The sequence below is a fragment of the Mandrillus leucophaeus genome, unplaced genomic scaffold (assembly GCF_000951045.1).
Source record: "Mandrillus leucophaeus isolate KB7577 unplaced genomic scaffold, Mleu.le_1.0 Scaffold966, whole genome shotgun sequence".
Lineage (NCBI taxonomy): Eukaryota > Metazoa > Chordata > Mammalia > Primates > Cercopithecidae > Mandrillus > Mandrillus leucophaeus.
This window is the reverse complement of record NW_012110541.1, coordinates 208,664-219,600: the sequence shown is the minus strand read 5'-3', so window position 1 is coordinate 219,600 and position 10,937 is coordinate 208,664. Positions and strand designations below refer to the sequence as shown.

At 41.4% G+C, this 10,937-nt stretch overlaps 1 pseudogene across 1 annotated transcript; it reads right to left on the bottom strand.

The window, feature by feature from the left end:
• Positions 1-1,949: 1,949 nt before the first annotated feature.
• Positions 1,950-10,931, bottom strand: LOC105532532 (annotated as a pseudogene). The gene is made up of 7 exons (XR_001004998.1): positions 10,329-10,931; positions 8,582-8,864; positions 8,089-8,262; positions 7,871-7,997; positions 4,443-4,606; positions 3,219-3,395; positions 1,950-2,293 (listed from the first exon to the last, which is right to left on the bottom strand). The product of XR_001004998.1 is annotated as an archaemetzincin-2-like (transcript).
• Positions 10,932-10,937: the final 6 nt, after the last annotated feature.

Sequence of the window (10,937 nt, the reverse complement as noted above, 5' to 3'; positions counted from 1 at the left end):
GCAGCCGAGGACAGCGACGCGCTTCCTGCCCGGGAAGGGCCCGAGCGCAGGGCCGGCTATAGCGGTCCCGCAGCTGCCTGCTTCGATTTTAGCACTCCCGCTCCCAAGAGGGAGTAACGCGTCCTTCTGTCCCTCTTAGGGCTTGAAATGTAAATTATTCTTATCAGGGGAATACGTGTTTCAAAAAGCAAGCTGGACAAGAACTGACGGGTAATTCTTCCATTTAACCCTCACCATTAAAAGTCTGAGATCTGAAAAATCTCTTGACTGGAGAGATACTCACTCCACAGGTGACCGGGATCACGATCTATGACATAATGAATCAAATTAACTGATTTCTGAGTATTTAGACAGTAGAAAATTATTACTCCTCTTTTTAGTTCAATACTTTGTTCATTCAGCATTTGCAGAACAAAATCTGCTTGGATTTATTTAGTGGAAATTATCTTTTAAAACAACAAAGATTTAACCATAGTACATAAAACTTAGTTGCAGTAGGCAAATTATATTTTTAAGCTGAACCCTAAGAAATTGTCCAAAAATATATACAAGTTATACACAGCACTTTTGATTGCTGAACAAATGCATCACATAAAATTTTTAGCAGGAGTGAACGATTTTTTAGATGATTTTTCTCCTGATCTCATAGTGCAGAGTATTCACAAATGGACCTTATATCTTCTCCAGAAAACCGTCATGCCCAGTTTATTCACCTAGGCACATCTTAGTTCAAAAGAGTTTGTGATGAAGGCTGATCTACAGGACTAAAACCATGCTTACCTTGTAGGAAAATAAAATGTAATTGAATAGATAATTTTTAAAGTACATTATTCAAGGAGGAAATAAGCCCTGTAACAGAATCCATAAAACACCATGCTCCATCAGTCTCTTTTTGCTAATAGAATGACCAAGTATTCTCTCCAATTAATTTTAATAGCAAACCACCATTTTCTAAAACGACTTAAATGGGTTCAATCAAGTAGGAGAATGAATCTAAGGGAAACCACTGACTCGGGGTATAAAATGTGCCTTACATCATATTGCTTACATCAAACAATGAAAGAATTTAGGTTTCAAATTACAAAAAAAAAAAAAATTACCTTTAAGTCTTACCCTCAAGGTAAGATAGGAAAGTGGGAAATGCTATCTGCTCACTGGCATTCCATAAAATATTCACTGTAATTTCTAGATTTCCAAAATACATCTATGCAGCAGAAGTGGTTTGTCAAGTCTGAGGTTTTCCACCTCCACCCCCGTAGCAATGGGGCTGATGTTCACACTCTGCAGGTCCTCATCAGCATTCATGGCACCCCAACAGATAACCCCATGAAACTCTCTCCCTGACTCAAGTAAACACTTCACAATGTAAGACGGTGAGAAGGACATTATTACTGAAATAAACCTGAAACCTGCTCTAAATCTATAGAAAAAGTGCAACACTCACAAATACCATTACCCCTATTTGTAAGATCCCTCATAAATGACTATGTTATAGCTGAGACCTGCAACAGAACTCCCACCACCAAATTGTTGTGGTAGTGTAAGGACCATTGTTATTTTCACTTGCAAATATTCCTGAGAGGTCATATTTTAAGCTACTAAAAACTGATATAGGAATAAGGTGACACCCAGCAAGAGAAAAAAACGAGGTAATGCACTCCAGAGAGTAAGGAAGGCTCACGGAAGAGGAGGGTTGTGGTGAAGATCAGAGCCCACGGACGTCCAAAAATGTGACTTGGCTGGGCCTAACAGAGGGGAGCAGCTCTTCTAAAAACAAAATCACCCCCTGGAAATTATATTGTTTGGTTCCTTGGGATATCTACCGTTCTTTTTCAAGTTATTTACTTGCTTGTTACTGCCAGTCCCAGCTTTGTTGGGAGACATAAGCATATTTGGGGAATGGAAATAAAGTGCCTGCTGCCACAGACCAGGCCAGCAAGATGAGAAGATAAAGAGTTTCTAGAGTTTTTATTATTCAAAATGAGTTTCATTTCAATTCAGGTACCTGAAAGAAGGTTCTAGTCTGTTACTCTGACACAGCACAAGATCAGTAGTTTATTCTGATGAAGTATTCCACCCAAATGAAAGCATAACATGCAAGTAGTCATTTATTTCAATCACTCTTAATTGAAGGTCCTTATTTTTGGAGAATAGCCAGGCATTTTATTATCCACTCTTTCCATTCCTTAAAGGCTTCCACGGGTTTCAGTAAATTCCCATTACCCTCACGACTGTGTTCTGGAGTTGCACCAGGTGTGCCAGAAGATTCGTCATCAATCCACCTCACCAGTGCCTGGAAAAACAGGAAAGATGCGCATTTCAACAAACCACAGCAAAATACTATCAGGCAAGAGAAGAGCATTGGCCTCTAGATCATAGAGTAACATCTTACCCCACCAAGATGCTGCATTTGATAATGATGGTGTGAATATGAAATAATGCTTATGATATACTGAGTGAAATGGCGCATACCAAATATACACATACCAAAAATATGCACTGAAAAATGATGAAAAAGAAACACACTCATTCTTACACTTTTTTTCTAGCATGATAGGATATTATTTTTTCTCAATTTGCTGAATATTCCACAAGGCATTATATTCATTTGATATGTACGTATATACATAAGTGTACACTAACAGGCATGGGTAGACATATGTTGGTGAAAACACATGTGTAGACATTTCTGCGTAGTCACTTGAATGCACAGTCACACCCATGAGTAGCCACATGAATGTATATTGATGTTTGTGGGCATGTGTGGGGACACATATACACATACTGAGATTAGGTACTTTCCTTCCTCCTTTTTAAAGAAAATCATTTTTTCCTCCTAATGAACATCATACCTCTGTCCTATATTTGGAAAGATAAATCCTGTCCACACACTTATAGGGTTTAAAAAATGAACTTTGCCAGACATATCAATATTTATTCTGTTTTGCAAAGTCAAACTCTCTTGCCCTAAATGAAATAGAAACAGGGAAACTTCTTCCACTATTTCTCATAGAACTGTAAGCATAAATCACTCAAAGGCAAGCTAAAGTTTTTAAGAAGGGCATTTCTTCGCATGTTTTTAAACCACAGCTTCCTGCTTATCTTTACACTAATTTCCTCTGATAAATTATAACTCTAGAGAAGGATATAATAGAAATGTCAGTTTGCTACTCAGATAACCACTTACCCCTCTTTACACTGTCCACCCCTCAACTTACTTAATAACTTTCGACAATCCTGAAGCCAATAGCACACTGCAACTTGTGCAAACAGGTAGGACAAAGGTTTAGAGGGCGCCGGTCAGCTTCTTCCAAGTGGTTGGAGCCTTGCATTAGGCATGCCAGCCACTGGCAGTGTCGCAGTCCAAATATGTGTCCGATCTCATGGGTTAAAGTCTGCAAGACAATCATGTTGAGGCTTTATAAGACCACCATCACATTAAGCTACATGTCTCTTCTTTTTCTTGCTTCTCCAAGAAAGATAGGAATCAACTCCCTTAGTATTATCACCGAAACTTCACCCCGTCCAGACCTTCAAAGACTTAATAATTCCTCATCTCCCCAAATGTCTTACTGCCTTTCTGCTATAGACTTCCTCAACCTCAACACCGCTGACATGTTGGACCAACAATACCAGGTTGTGGGAGGCTGTCCTGTGCCCTGCACGATACTTTGCAGCATCCCTGGCTCTACCCACTAGATGCCAACAGAACTCCCTCCCTGATCGTGAAAATCAAAAATGTCTCCAGACATTGCTAATATTCCCTGGATGGCAAAATCACCCCTGGTTGAGAACCCTTAATCTAGACTAGGGTACTCGTTGTAATTCAGATTCTGGGGCCCTTCCCCTAGAGATGCTGATTTCAGTAGGTCTGGGAGAAAGGGGGCTTGATGTGCATGCTAATGAGAACATCAGGTGGCAATGACACAGGGGACCCATGGAACACACTTAGAGAATGTAGTTCTAAGAGGCGTAGCTCTCAAACTCCAACAAATAGTTGGGGAGATTAGGAACTGCCAGGATAACTATAGTCGAGGATAGCCTGGAGCCCAGGGCAGGAAGGCCCATGCTCCCAGAGAAGCCAGAGCAGAGGTCCTCCAAAGGCCTGGGGAAGGCAGCTTTGCCCAATGACCACAGTAGCTTGAACAAGTAGGTTACCCATTCACACCAGAATTCAGGAATTACACTAATAGAGAACACATGGGTACAGCCAAGGCTGCGTGTAACTAGTACAAAAAACTGGCACTGATACCGTAAATTTCAATATGAAGATATCCATTTACCTTGTTTTATTGATCATTTCAGTCAAGCACTATGCACCGAAATTATACAAACGATACAAAGTCATTTATAATATTACCTTAAAGACTGACAATATACAATTTATGCAACTAAGATTCTCTTTTAAAAAACCGTCCTGTCGGATTTTTTTAGTAACTTACCTTACAGGATCGAAATAGTAAAACACTAGTTATTTCTGGAATATAACAGTTGTCGAAAATTGAATAGTCACTTGAAGATGTTTTCTTCAGCTTCTTCACTTTGCCTTCATGGCGCATGCTATAAAAATCACTGCCATACCTGGCAAAGCTGAACATCCCCACACCTACAAAAAGAGGACAAGCAGCAACAGAATGAGAGTAAGGTCCCTGAGGAAAGACCAAAGAAAAGATCAAAGAAAGAAGAGCCTGCTGGCCCATCTGGCCAGTGAGTACACCTCTGTGTCACTGTGTCCCCATCATCTGATACACTTATGGTTTGCCACCAAAAAGGAAGATTTTGGTCCCAGATTTCCCTATCAAAATCTTTTGCGGCTATCCACTTTGCCTTGTCCTGTAAAACTTAATGGACTTGAGGTCAAATACTTGAGAAAGTGAAGTTTCAGAGAGTCTTTTCCCACAAAAGAAGTCTTTTTCTGAAAGTAGTAAGTACTCCAAATCAAGTACTCAAAAAGGAATCATAAAAAATAATCACATGGGTCAGGCTTGGTGGCTGACGCTTGTAATCCCAGGACTTCGGGAGGCTGAGGCAGGTGGATCACCTCAGGTCAGGAGTTCAAGACCAGCCTAACATGGTGGTGAAACCCTGTCTCTACAAAAATACAAAAATTAGCCGGGCATGATGGTAGGTGCCTATAATCCCAGCTACTCAGGAGGCTGAGGCGGGAAAATGGCTTGAACCCAGGAGGCGGAGTTGCAGTGAGCTGAGATCGCACCATTGCACTCTAGCCTGGCAACACAGCAAGACTCTGTCTCAAAAAAAAAAAAGAAAAGAAAAAAGAAAATCACATGAACAATAGGCAGTCATTTCACTCTTTAAGGACACACTAAACAGATCTGTTACATGTGTGTCTGGAGGGGTTGCTGGCCTTCCCTCACGCAGCACTGACTGAAGACAACTGCCCTGATGTCTTCAAGACCATGCTTTAAACCACGGCTTTGGACAGAATAACCCCTTCCCCTGCCCCACCCCCACCTCCTTTTTAAAGAACAGCCCAATTCTATTATGTCTCTAGTGTCTGGTGACCAGAATAAATACCCTTGTAACTGACTTCCTGTGTTACATTTAGAGTTATATCAACCATCTCTGCAAGCACAGAGAACATGGTTTGCTACATAACTCACTCTACAGGGTACTGCTTCATAATTCGACTTGTTTACATGATCACTTTTATTTATGTCTCTCGTTCAGTTTTTATTTTAAAGTAATAAATTTTGAAAGAAAATAAACCCATAGTAGGTTTGTTCAATCTAATTTGATTCAAAAACAACTTCCTCACCTCCCTTTACCCAGAAAATGTGGACTGATATTCGAAAATTAGGGTAAACAGCATTCTGGAAGTTAAGAAAACACTAAATCTATTCATGTATCACAAGTAAGCCCCTCTGGCCAATCAAGTGTGAGCATATTTCACTACAGTAATACTTTCAGCAAGGACACTTCTTTCTTCCAATAATCCTACAAACAGAAGATTATTTTCTTTCATAGTCAGTGCTTCTCAATTTAAAAATATGAAACTTTGTAAACTTGGAGAAAACAAGACCACTGTGTTAAGATATTGTCACTGTCTAATCCTGCTACTTTCCTATGTCAATCTTTCATGTCATGTAATATTTAAGAAACTTACAAAAAAAGAATTAAAGTAAAACAGTTTGGAGAAATGTTTCCTGACCTCCTCAAATATGTAAGATAAATTAGCTAGCAATATCTAGATAAATGAAGATATGGTTTTAAAATTATTTTTTTAGCTGGGTGTGGTGACTCATACCTTTAATCAAAGCACTTTGGGAGGCTGAGACAGGAGGACTGCTTGAGCCCAGGAGTTTGAGATGAGCTTGGGCAACACAGGGAGAACCTACCTTGACAAAAAAATAAAATACAATAGCTGGATGTGGTGGTCCTGTGGTCCCAGCTACTCGGGAGTCTGAGGCAGGAGGATCCCTTCAGCCCAGGAGGTTGAGGTTGCAGTGAGCCATGATCACACCACTGCACTCCAGCCTGGGTGACAGAGGGAGCCCCTGTCTCAAAAGAAAAATAAAAGGTAGATAAAATTATTTTTCAATATTTCCATCTCTATCAGGTTAGTAATAAAAGAGAAAACTTATGATAAAAAGCTACCTCACACCACCAAAGTCAGTAACAGAGTAGTGACCCACGTCTCCAAGAGTGCATGTTGGTAGGGTCATGGCAGGCTACAAGAATCTCACATAAATGGAGAATAAAGAATAAAGAAATAGGTGGGAAGAGGCTCTATAACCCTATAGCCCCCACCTCTAGTAGAAACATTTGTCCCAAAAAGCTTATGACCCCACACAAATCCTAAGGCTCATGTAACATCCAGACAGACCATAAACTCTCAGGACAGTCCCTGTACTTACTCCCCATCCCCAGAACACTAATGAACCACTCCCCTTGGGGGGCCTTTTCCCTTTCAAGTCTGTCTTGGATTCTTGGGGATGAAGTTAGAGAGGTAAGAAGGTAAGAGCAAAAATGAAGGGGAGGAGAGAAGTAGAGAGATGACAAAAAAAAAAAAAAAAAAAGACCTGTTTCCAGAACCTTTCCCATCCCCAATATTACCACGCAGAGTTCCTAACGAGTCAAGGTTTATTATGTATCTCAAATCAAAGACGGAAGTTTTGACTTTTTAAATTAAAAAACAAAAAACAATGTCGTAGGATGAGAAAGAAGCATACACTCAGTCTATGGCTATTCTATCTGTGCAAGATGACTATGAAAAGAATTGAAAAACAATTAGCAAGATTTTCACATCCATTAATGATAGTTCAAACTGTAATTGCTTTAATTCACCTTGCTACTAAATTACTGACATTTACTAGCTGTTACGCCGAATGCCTATATATGTGCCAGGCCTATATATGCATTTTTTTTTGAGACAGGGTCTCACTTTATTGCCCAGGCTGGAATACAGTGGGGTGATCACAGCTCACTGCAGTTTCAACCTCCTGGGCTCAAGTAATCCTCTCACCTCAGCCTCCTGAGTAGCTAGGACTACAGGTATGTGCCACCATGCCCAGCTAATTTAATTTTTTTGTAGACATGTGGTCTATGTTGTCCAGGTTTATACACACTTTTTATGTATAGGCACTTTTATGTAAATTATCTCCAAATCACTCCATGATGTGAGTATTGTTACCTTTAAGGTCATATATGTAGTGAGTGGCCAACCCGAACCTAGATTATCAGAATCTACCAACAGCACGCTTCCCATTATGGCATAATGTCTCAACTGAAAATACTATACAGTTTTAAATATCAATATGGTTCTTGGTTGGAATTTTTTCCCTTCTTTTAACATCTTCAAATATTCTCAAGTTGAAGAAGCTTCTAACAATGCCAAAAAAAGGAATACCATCTGTCAGAGGCCTGTCCAGAGACAAAATTCCACGAGTCTCTTGGGTAAAGATCAATCATTGTTATTTCCACAACACAGAAGGCATTTTCAGGTTTCTACTTTTTCAAGAACTTCAGGATGTCCCCTATTTAAAAAGAAATACATAAATGTATGAGTGTATATTATATACATATGCTTCCTTTACTCGGTTTAAATTGCAAAGTTGTGTAATTCACCCGCATGAATTTGTAGGTTTTATGTGTTCTCATTGACTCTAAAGGAACACCTTGTTGCGGAAACAGGAACTGGTTCTAGGAGTTTTACTCTCAAGCCATAGAAATATGCTTTACAGTAGCCCGTGAGCCATTTAATATATTCTTCACTGATAAGTCTGGTGTTTCCTAGAGAGCCTATAATATGGAAGAACATTTAAAAACAGACTTTAAGATGATTATTCAGTGTTTACCCAGTCTATGAGTAAGAAGATTCAAATTAGAAACAAAACCAACTCTAAATTTTCAATACACCTTTATCATTCATTGGTGTTGCTATGAATTAAAAAGAAACAAAATGTTCTAGGTCAGTTTGGCTACAAAACTTGTACCGTTGCAATGAATATCAAAAATGATCCTAAAACGGCCCATCTGAATCAGACCAATAGCCCGGACTATTCCTGACAACAGCGCCATCGCAAAACCGAACCAAAACCAGCACATTACCAGTATTTACCAATGGACTGTATATAAATGCTGCGTTTGTCTGGAGAGGGTGTCTTTCTGTAAGGATCACTGAAGAACTGTTCAAAGTCTTGGGGGGCCTCAGGGTGGGAGGTGATCCAATCTGATGGAGAATGCAAGGTAATGGGTCCAAAGAGATCACTGGCTGGCTGGAAGGCTTCATTCATTAAACGCTGTTCCCCAGCATCTAATTTCTCATACTGTGACACAAGCACTGGGTTCTTTGAGATGAGAGCTGTTTTTAGGGTCTGTTCAGAGTGTCGTATTATTTGCATCTAACAAAAAAACACAAGTAGTCAAATATAAAAATGCATATCCATATTGGGGACTTTACCTATCCTCCATATACAGCTCTGATTTCTCCCTAGAGTGAAATGACTGACTGATAATGCTTTAGAGTGGTCACATTTAAGAGTGGTTTCCTCATGTCCAATCAATTTCTTGGGGAGCTAAGAAATTAAAAAGACAATCATGAAATCCATTCCTCTATCTCATAAGGAACCTGCTCCCATTACAAAAACTAGTGGTGGCCAGGTGTGGTGGCTCATGCCTGTAACTTCAGCACTTTGGGATAGGAGGATTGCTTGAGGCCAGGAGTTTGAGAACAGCTCGGGTAACATAGTAAGACCCTATCTCTACAAAAAGTTTAAAAATTCCCTGGGCATAGTGGTGCACACCTGTGGTCCTAACTACCAGGGAGGCTGAGGTGGCAGTGAGCCATGATTGTGCCACTGCACTCCAGCCTGGGCAAGAGCCCAAAACAAACAAACAAAAAAACCTCATGGTGACCATAGGAGCAGGACCTCACACCCTATTTCCTTCTTTTGGGGAATAATAATATTTGCCTGGCATGGTGGCTCACGCTTATAATCCCAGCACTCTGAGAGGCCAAGGCAGAAGGACTGCTTGAGCCTAGGAGTCTGAAATCAGCCTGGACATCATGGCAAAACCCCACATCTACAAAAAAACTAGCCGGGCATGGTGGTGTGCACTTGTAGTCCCAACTACTTGGAAGGCTAAGGTGGGAGGATCACCTGCACCCAGGAGGTCGAGGCTGCAGTGGGCCGTGATCGTGCCACTGCACTCCAGCCTGGGCAACAGAGACTTTGTCTCAAAAAATAATATTATGAATTGACTCATTAGTGCCACATGAAAAATACTCATCGTTTCTAATGTGACTCAAAGATCTTCAACATCAAATAAAAACAAAACTAATGTAAGCCCTATCAATTCTGCAATTTAACTGTAGGCTGAGAAACTACAGCTTAGCCACTGAAGTTTACGGCCTCAAAGTCACATCACATTAGGGAAGACATCAGATGACTAATCAAAAGCCAGACTCACAATGACAGGTTTCTTCCATTCACATCGTGTTCCTATGTAGAGCTTTCATCCTTCCTCTTGAATGGGTCAGATGTTCCGCCACGAGGCTTTTTGAATTAGACAAGGAAAAAATTGAACATCTCTGTCTGGATCATCTCTGTCATATTTTCTAATTATCTAGATTTTGCCAGTTTAATGATAGACAGCTGATGGGAAAACTTAAGCTAATGTCTGTTCTGATTGAACCTCTGAATTCTGGGGTTGAAGAGGCTGGTTGAAATTCCAGATCAAATGTCTCTGTACTCAAAGCTCTGATATGAGCATAGGGTCATCCTCACTCCCACACAACTGGGCGGAAATCTGACTTCTACAGGACAAAATATAAAACAAGATGTACCTTCCTGTAGTCTACCTACCTTGATTAGGAAGGAAGGCTCCCATGGAAATTTTTATCTTACAAGGACGGACATGTCTGGGCCTGGCCAGAAGTAAGTTGTGGAGTGTGCCTTCATCTTAATATTAACGAAGGCAGTGTGAAAAGTCAGGAGGCCTCCTCTTGCCTCCCAAACCTAATCTAGGGAAGCTGCGTGAGAAGATAGGCAGGGGGCGCATAATATGGTCCCTGCAGTGGGCTGGAGGCCTGGGATGCTTTGGTCCCAAAACCAGAACATCCCGGGCAAACCGGGAGGAGTTGGCCACCCTGGCTGGTGGCCTATAGCAACTCGCACTCTGGGCTCTGGTCTGTGCAGGCACAACCCAGTCTCCGGCTGGGGGTGGAGTGGGGGTTCCCCGGGTACTCTCGCTTCGCCACTTCTTCCCCAGGAGCCTCTGGAAAGGCCTCCCTGGCTCCCCAGAGGTACTCCGCCCCCGCAGTCCCCGCGGCTTCCGCCACGTCCGCCCCTCCTACATCCTCATCCCTCTCCACCGACCGCGACTCGCCCCCGCCTCTACGACCCGGCTCCCCCGCCTAGGGTTCCCCGCCCAGCTCTGACAGCACTCGCGAACCGCCCTGACTCAACAGACCT